Source organism: Eretmochelys imbricata, chromosome 3 (assembly GCF_965152235.1).
Source record: "Eretmochelys imbricata isolate rEreImb1 chromosome 3, rEreImb1.hap1, whole genome shotgun sequence".
Classification (NCBI taxonomy): domain Eukaryota; kingdom Metazoa; phylum Chordata; order Testudines; family Cheloniidae; genus Eretmochelys; species Eretmochelys imbricata.
Window position 1 is genome coordinate 116,745,109 of NC_135574.1, and position 9,857 is coordinate 116,754,965.

Below are 9,857 nucleotides of genomic sequence, written 5' to 3' on the forward strand. Positions count from 1 at the left end.
ACTCCCCACAAGGAGCCTGGCTGTTGCCCAGAGGCTTCCTGTGAGGAGCCCAGCTGTACCGAGGCTCCCAGCTCCCCACTGGAAGCTCAGGAGCCACCTGGACTCCAGGTGCAGAGCTTCCCGCCAAGAGACCTGGGGGCAGCCGGGCTCCCAGTGGTGGGGAGCTGAGAGCCGGGGGGCAGCAAGACTCCTGGCAGGGGGCTGTGTGTGGAGCTGAGGCGCAGGCTCTCAGTCCCCTACCCTACCCCTCTTAAGGCAGTGGAAGCACTCCTGATGATGACATGCACCACCGACAGAAAGAGGGCGGTGTGTACATGAATCACCATAGTAATTACTACTGTGGGTGTAAGTCGACCTAACATAGTTTCTAGTGTAGACATGTCCCTAGTCCATAGGACAATCTTCCTTCCATGTAGCATTTCCAAGGTGCCATAGGGCCATTAACCAATCCTTTGAATGGCTTGCGTTGTGCAGATTTTTCTATACAGCGCAATACAATATACCTTTGGGTCTGCACTCCAAGGGAGGTGGGCACCTGAGTGCTGTGGCAAGACCCTTAAGATGAGTCTTCCCAGAGCTGATCTCAGTGTCGGTGTCTTTCTGCAGCTGAGTGCGGCCCTGCCTATGTGGGTGCTAGAGGAGGCTTAGGAGCCTGGCTCAACAAGACAGGGTAAAGGAGGCCTAGGCTGGCAGAACAGGCGGGCTCAATGGTAATCCAGTTCATCAGGAGGCATCTTAAAGGGGGGCAACCCCTCACAATTGTTTTACCAATAATAATTTATACCTTGTTTCAACACCAGGGAATATGAGCTAAACAGAGAAATTCATTGATCGTTGACATGTCTTGAGACAACCATATTTCACAAAGCCTATATAGAGCATGGTAAAATGATGTTAATATCTTGTTTAGGACATATCTTAGGATGGGAAAGTTAAAAGTAGTCCTGGCTGTGCCTACCGCCCAACTTTTGGTACTTTTAAAAAAAAAGTATGTAATGCACAAAAGAATAAGCCAGGGCAGCAGTAGCTGCATGATCAAATTATACTTTACACACTTCTTCCCTCCTGTTTAATGGTTACTAAATAAAATGAATATTATTAATTATTATCACTGCACACAGAAGTGATGAAAAAAATTACCAAAAAATAGGTTCCGTGAAAAATGGCTTTTACCCAAAAGTTAACATTTTTTCCCAAAAATGGTTTTTGAACACCAAACTCTTTTCACAAAAATATTTTAATGGGAAATTTAAACAGAAATGGGGAAAAATGAACATTTTTGATATTTCCAGCAAAAAATGTATTTTTTCACCAGCACTACCTTTAGGCACAGGTTTGTATTTATACACCTAAAGTATGAGAAGAGCTGAGGGCTTCTGAGAAACACTGGCTGTTTTAAAAAATGATAGATGCATGTGTCCGATGTTCATTTACACACAGAAGTTAAATCCATTCACAAATACATGAAGGATTACCTCATCATGCTTTTTCAGAGAAAATTTGTAATAGAACCAAGTGAAACATAGTATTTTCCAGGGGGTTTGTCCAAGTTTACCATTTGATGGGGGACAGAATGAGAAAGAACTGGCCTCTCTTGGTTCAAAGGCACAGTTTAAATAAAGAGAAGTAAATGTATATTGTGTATCCTGTTTAGCTGTATTTAGTTGCTGTTGCCTGCAGCATCACTGCTGTCACCACAGCTCCTGAACCGGTATATTTTCCATCCGCTAGCTGCCTATCAAGCACTGTTACTTACATATCCCAGAAGGCTTTGTTTCTGTCTGTCCTGGTGGCAGCACAGTTCAAAGACTTCTGGGTGAGGAATTAGTGCCACTGAAGGCTGAAGAGAATTAGGAAATAATAAGGGGGAAAATAGAGTGAAGAGCATGGGAAGAATGGGGTGGGGGCATTTCAGTTAGGAAGCAGATGGGACTTAGTCTATGGGTGGGAGGAGAGGTGTGCTACTGAGAAGAAGGGATCCAGTCAAAGCACCTAAGCCAGGGAAGTTAATTATTCCCAGCACTGATTTACTCACATAAGCTCTTTGGTTTTCACATAGTTGATCCTGTTGCTGGAAGGGAGTTGTGGGGTTCAGTGTCACTTTCAGCAGCTGTTTTCAGATACCTCCGTAGAATATACTTTAGTCTAGTGATGCTTCAGAATGAAAGGCTCTGTAAAAACAGACATTCTTTCTACCTTTATTCATGAAATGAATCATTTCCCCACCAAAGATTTCCTTGAAGACTTCCCTCTAGCCTCCCTTATAAACTCGTTGCCTCAGGGGGAGGGGTATTAATAGCTCAAAGTGTAAATGAAGAAAGCAGAGGCGGGGCTAGGAATAAGAAGATTAAGCAATTGGTTAGGGCCCCGAGCAGCTCAAGGGGCCCCGTATTAATTATTAGTATGGGGGGGGGATATTCCTACTTGGGGCCCCCAATGGGCTAGCCCTGGCATAGGAAGAGATTGCACATCTTGGAAAGGTTTATATACACCAAGAATGCCACAGATAGGACTCACTCTTGCCCTACTCCCCAGAAATTGTCCGAAATGGCTCCCTTTGCTTCAAACATTTTAAGTGCCAGGGCAAACATCTAGTTATTTTAATTATAGGCCCAGGACTGCTCCTACTGAACTCAATACAGAATCAGGCCCAACTGATCAACAATTGGTATATAAAAAAAAGTTTTGCCATGTATGTTTTATTTATGGCTGTAACTATGTGACTGTAAAGTGCACCTATCGTTCAAGCTGGCATGGTGGGCTAAGACTAATGTTCTTCTGGAATTAACCAGGGAATCTGTCTTCTGGATATAATACCATAGAAACACTGCACCCACACACCAGACTGTAAATCTTTAATGACTAGAACTCTAATTTCACAGAGTTAAGACTGTTTCCTAAGCGAAATATTGTATTGTTGGAAAAGCACTCAGTGGCTGCTCACAAAGAAGAAGAGATGGACTGATGTTGGCTGTGGGGAAGGCCTACTAAAGATGTTTGGATAGTGCCCTCTTTCACCCACCAAATCGCCATTGTTATTTTCTTATTCTTGCCAATGAAGTGTTATCTCCAGAACAGGAGGAGTACCTATGGAAACAGTGATTGCTTTTGCAACAGGGGTTGGCATCATTTCTCCACCAGGTAAGTAACAGGACATACAGCCATAGGATGTATATCTGACAGTCACAAGTACCTCTGTATCTGAAGGGAGCCCCTGTGCCATCTCTAATCTGCAGAGACAAACTAGAGGTGGGTGTCACTCTGTGTTTGTTGCCCAATATACCAACCTCTGGCAGTACAATAGCAGGGTACTTAATCATCCACACATTTCTAGTCATCATAAATTCGTGCAATACGTTGACAGCTTATTGGGAGCATTACAGACAACTGGCTGGAGTGGAGTAGCCTGAAGTGCAACTATTGTGTCAGGATTTTGTAGCCTTTCTGTCTCACAAAAGACTTGTGTTTTTCTATTAAAATCATTTTTAAACAGAACAGCCAGCCTGCCCTACTACTAGAGCCTGACATAGAGTGCACTAATTGTGCTAATAATCTCATTTCAATGGCAGCTGTCAGCCAGGGAAATATGGGTATTTTCCCCCTTTACTTATTCTCAAGAGCACAAGTGCCTATCATGTCATGTTCCCACCCCTCCCCAATATTGCCATCCTAGAGAATTCCTGTTTCTGTACAGCCTCAAAAGGAACAGAAACAAATGAGAGAAGAAATGGCATTGTCCTTTATCACATAGTGGTTTATAAAATTTATTGTGTTTGGTTTGATTTATAGATCAATAAACATCAGGTCCAAATACTGTTTGTTGTAATGATGCTTTCTCTGTGTTTCCTTCCAAAATCAAAAATTGCTGCCAGGTGGTGTCAATAGCGAAATGGCTGGGTCCAATTTCCAGGGCTTCCTCTTAACATTACAAAACAGACCCAGCTCAAGCTCCCACCCAGAAATCTGGGAAACCAAAACACCACCCCCGGGTGCCTCTAGGAAGCAATACTTCCCCACAAGCACTGAGTCTGTGTATAACAAAAGAGAATTCAGCATTAGTTTGGGAAAACACTGCAACGATGACTGGAAAAGTATGCAAATCATAAGCAAACACAAGCCCCACAGTATCGCGAGCGGTGTCCTTTGCCTCAGTTTCCCACCTTGTGGCGTGAAAGTCCACTGGACAAATGTCCCTTTAACATACCACTTCCCTTTCCCTCCACTGTACCCCGCTCACAGTTAGTAGTCCAAAGTCCCAGAATTCATGCAGGTTCACCTCCCACCTCTGAAGGAGAGGGTGAAGCAACACCCCTGCGGCTGTGGCTGCTGCTGCTTACCACTGTCCCTGTTATCATTACTGCTGCCCCTTCCTCTGCATGTTCTGAGGTTCCATTGCTTAGCCCAGTTCTTAATGACTTCAGCTCTCAGTGATTTAACTGGGAAGTGGGGGAACTTCTCTGCTGCTGCATCCTCTGTGCACAGCTGGATAAACTTTCCTGTGGGCCAGGGGCTATTCGATTTTCTGGGGCCCCTGTACCCAAATCTCTTTCCTAATTTAAAACAAAATGATCACAATTATGGCACTGAGGCTATTAACGCTATACTAAACTTGCCTTTTAATTAACATAAATCCGTTCTGTGGTTACATTTCAGTCTTAAAACATGTAGAATATAGTTAAGTTAATTCAAAATAGCCTACTTCTTACCTTAGAACAGCTGTTATATTAGTTTCTTTCTGGGAGGAATTTTGAGTGCAGAAGAGGGCTCCAGGCTGGGGCAGGGGTTTGCGGTTCAGGAGAGGGTGAGAGGTGCAGCCTCTGGGAGGGAGTTTAGTGCAGGAGGGGATTCTGACCTGGGGCAGGGGGTTGGGGTGAGGAGGGGAGGTAGGGTCTGCGAGGGAGTTTGGTGCAGGAGGGGATTCTGACCTGGGGCAGGGAGTTGGGGTGCAGGAGGGGAGGTAGGGTCTGCGAGGGAGTTTGGTGCAGGAGGGGATTCTGACCTGGGGCAGGGAGTTGGGGTGCAGGAGGGGAGGTAGGGTCTGCGAGGGAGTTTGGTGCAGGAGGGGATTCTGACCTGGGGCAGGGGGTTTGGGTGCAGGAGGGGAGGTAGGGTCTGCGAGGGAGTTTGGTGCAGGAGGGGATTCTGACCTGGGGCAGGGGGTTGGGGTGCAAAGTGCAGGCTCCAGCCGGGAGGCGCTTGCCACAGGTAGCTCCCGCCCAGCAGTGCAGCAGGGCTCAGGCAGGCTGCCTGCCTGCCATAGCCCCACGTCGCTCCCGTAAGCGGCCAGCTGCTGGCACGTCTCTGCGCGTCCCTGGGGGGTGGGAGACAGCATGTCTCTGTACGCTGCCTGTGCCTGCAAGCGCCACCCCTGCAGCTGCAGGGATGATGCTGAGGGCTGGGGCAGCATACGGAGCTGCCTCACTCCCCCCTAAACCCCCCCACCCTGCCCCGCCAGGGGCTGTAAAGACATGCCAGCAGCCGGCTGCTTCCAGGAGCAGCGTGGGGCCACGGCATGCAGGCAGCCTGCCTGAGCTCTGCTGCGCCGGGGCCCCCCTTAGCCTGGGGTCCTGGGCTGCAGCCTCTAAAGCCCCTGCGTTAATCCAGCCCTGCCTCTGTGTTGTGTTTCATTTGTCCTTACATTCAGTCTCGGGGTCAGCCAGGTAGAGTGACTCATCAGTGATTTCAGCTCTAGCAATCGCTGAGCAGAAATCAGAACTCTAATTTGAATCTGATCAGCTCTGTCTTTAAATACTGTCCAGAGGGGGAAAGTCATGTGGTAGCTCTAAGTCTTTAAACAGAATTCCCACCTCACCCCCAACTTTATCTTGGATTTGGCATCATTACCCCCTGCTTAGCAAATGAGGTTAAGTTAGGGTGACTGCCTGGGGTTGTCTGGGTGTCCCAGGCCAACAGTATCACCTAATGGTGATACTCCAGGATGTAATGCCTGTTGGTGAGAGTTCAAAGGGGCTGCTTCGCCTAGCAGCACTATCAGGCTTGAGCCACCTAGCAGCGAGAGCCCAAGTGAGGAAGGTAGGGGAACCCGGGCCTGCCCTACTCCACTGGGTTCCAACCCTGGGCCCTTTGAAACAAGGTACCATGACACAGGGTTCAGGTCCCAATACCACCAAGCATGTTCCCTGGGTTGTTTCCTACCTTTGCCCCTGTCACTCCGGTGTCATCTCCGGGGTTGGACATGGGGTGTCTCTTGTATCCGTTCTGTTTCATCTGTGGCAACTCTGCTGCTTGCAACAGCAAGAAGTCCCTCTTAGCTCCTGCAGCTGGCTGGCTTCCCACAGCACAGCTAGGAGGCTTGACCCCTGCAGATTGGAGTCCCTTTGGCTTCCTGGCAGGAGGCTTTTGCACACAACCACTCTCCTCCTCACTCAGCTGAGCTGCTCCCTTTTGAATGCTCCCTCCACTGGGAACATGCCCAGCAGAGGTGAGGGGATGTGGCTTCTTGGACCAAGATCTGTTCTTTAACCCCTGCTTTGCCAATGCTCCATCACAGTGACCCCCTCAATTAGGGCATATTAAGTACAGTTCTGCTAGTCTTTAGTCATACAGTAAATATAATAACATTTCATTACCCCTGCACCAAAGACTAAAGTGAATCTTAACCCACAACAGCCAAAATTGATCACTGGCAACGCAGGTTGGTCTGCTGATCACTTAGAGTAAGTAGGTGTGTCTATGCAAATACGGTCTACTCCTGACGTCTTTTCCCCCAGTTCATCAATAGATGGTAGGGGAGAGGTCATTCAGACCTTGGCTTACATTTACAGTATCAAGCACTAGTTTGTACAGTGGGTTAATACTCTCGCTCTTTGCTTTTGGAAACAGTAGATAGAAACCTTAGCTAAAGTCACAATTCTGACCTGAATCTAAGGAGCCAAACTTAAGATCTCTAGCCCAAGCATGAGGTGTGTATTAAGCTACGTACTCCCATATGTTGATGCCATGAAGTTCAAATAAAAGAGTCTAAGGGAAAGTTGGAGTCTCACTGTGCTGACTAGATTCTGCTTTATTATATTGATCATCCAAGCAAACCTGATTTCATAACCAATACATCACTACAGCTGAAAGATGCTATTAATGTAGTTAACAATACAGAGAAACTAAGATGTGAAAGGAGGAGGAACTTTGGAGGAACTTCCTCATGCTATCTTGTGGCCCACAATGTTGATTCTCAGATCTAAAAAAATACTTTGGTGATGTTCATTACTTGTTGTTTATCTTAATCTGCCCAATGTATTATTAAAAGTGTCAGGTTTCAGAATAACAGCCGTGTTAGTCTGTATTCACAAAAAGAAAAGGAGTACTTGTGGCACCTTAGAGACTAACACGAAAGCTCATGCTCAAATAAATTGGTTAGTCTCTAAGGTGCCACAAGTACTCCTTTTCTTATTAAAAGTGTGTGGCTCTCTGATTATAAAGACTTATACTTGTTTTTCTATTAGGTGCTATCACAGCTGTGAAGTTATGTCACTTCTGAATATGTAGCTAAAAACCCAATAGTTCACTTTCCTTTAGTCCTGTAGCTCATGTATATGTGCGTGCTTGTCCTTGTTCAGGAGTAAAGTACAAGACACCCAAATGTGAAATTCAATAGTTTTCCATCAGATGTAACAAGCTAATGTGATAAGTAACATTATTCAACAAATAGGAACTATCAGCTATGATGAAGTGCAACATATTGATACGAAGCCAGAGTAACTGATGAAGGGTGGATTTTCAGTGTCCCACAGCAAGATAAAAGAAAGACTGACAACCAGGGTGGATGAGAATTTTAACCAAGGTACAGAAACAGTACTCAGAATGATTTGTACTGACACAAATAACTGTAAGCGCATTTGATGAACTGAGCTCTCAGAGAAAAAGCTCAGGATTGTACTCAGTCTAAGTAGCATGCACAGTGCAGTTAAAAGAGATAGATGTGACCTTGACAACTCCATGAAGGTGGATGAAGAAGCTAACAAAGCCGGGTACAGTTGCTGGAAATTAGGGAATCCTTTGCAAACACACTGGCTAAGATTTTTTTAAAAGACTAATGATCTGGATGACAAGGTTTTGGATGCCCAACTTGAGAGGACAAAGAGACCTGATTTTCAAAAAAAATGCTGAACTCTTACCCTCCGAACATCAGGCCCCTTCCCAGTGTCTCAAGGAGGCACAGCACAGAACTCACTGCCCAGGGGGTGGGCCAGGTTAAGGTAGCTTCAAGCTACCTTTGCACCCTCACAATTCTGGGCTTCTCCAAGGGCTTAAATGTCCTCGAGATCTGCCTAAAGTTACAGCAGCCTGCCACCAGCTGCTCCTGGGCACAGTGGCTGCCCAGAATCTCCACAGCACTATATATTGTGGCTCTATCCCATCCTATCTCTGATACTTCCCTCCCCCACCAGCCCCACCTAATGGCATGTCTCCTACCCTCTGGCTCACAAGGCATCCTTTAAAGCGGGTGGCTGTCTTCCTCAATTCCTGAGCCAGACAAATTCTGCCGGACAGTTGTGGGGCTTTTAGAGCCTATACTTGCTCTACCGGAGCTGGGGTGGGGATGAGACTCTCAAAACCCTGTGATGTAAGACTAGAGGATCGCATCTATATCAGTTCATATACAAACTCTTTTCAAAGAAGATGCCATGTAAGTCACAATTCACATCCAGCAGGTGATGCATTCAAAAAAGCAATTGGGTGAAATATCAGGTTCACAGATAGACAAATGCATCAGAGCAATGTCTCCTGATTTCACATTCTGAGATGAGGAAATGTCATGTCTCAAACGGTTTAGTTTATTTTGTTTTTGTTTTTTAATTCATTGGATACCAAAATCACCAGTCACTTTTGACAGTGTCTGCTTGCATAAAAATACTTCACATCTCATAAAAAAATAAATGTCGTTTTTTGAGTTTCTTTTAATTTTGAGGTCACCAGGAATGTGGGAGATCCTTCTAGAAGAGAAAACTGAAAAGAAATAGTCACACACTTTAATTGACTCTGAAGTCTTTATGTAAAATCTATTGCTGGCCAGAGGATGACAATTCCTTTTGTGACAACTTTCGAGGTTTAAAAATTTGCCTTCATTCTCCAATGGAATGCAAACAAACCTTTTGAATGTTTTCATGAAACAGAATTGTGTAGAAATGTTTGTTTTTGGAGCAAAAATGTCAGGGTTTTGATTCCTCTTTCTCTCATCAGAAGTGACCAGAGAGTCCCAGAAGGCAGAAACCTCCAGTTGAAAATGTAGTTGAAACCGATACGTCTCCATGAAAAGTTTTGGTGTACATGAAACAGCATATTTCAATGAAAATACATTTTGTCAAAAATGTTCTGACCAGCTCTAGTAAAATCTTAGTACATTTCTTAAGGGTGGAATTTGCAAAATCGCTCACATTGGTATAACTCTGTTCTCAATCCTGTCTTCAATATGAGCAGTTAGGCAAATGCTGAACCCCTTCCCTCTCTTTTTCCAGGACTCAATGACACAATTTTTCTAATTTTTTAAATACAAGTATGCAAATAATAATTTAAAAAAACAGCAAGCACTTGTGAAAGACTTCAATTAAGATTAATAGTTTGTTGTATTAAAACAGGTTGTATTGGTATACATTTGCTAGATGCTGTTGGTCAAGATTATCTATACTGTTTAAGGTGCCAATTGTTTCTTACAAAATAAATACAACAATGATTGTGTACAGTTCATTCTCAATTACAAATTTCCTTAGATATTTTGTATACATAATGTGTGCCTATAAAAGTGGTATGTGAGGGTGAAGCATTAATGCCAAGGAGTTGGTGCTGAGCAAATTATCATTGCCTCATCTTAAAGTAAATATGTTGACTCTACATTTGTTCCT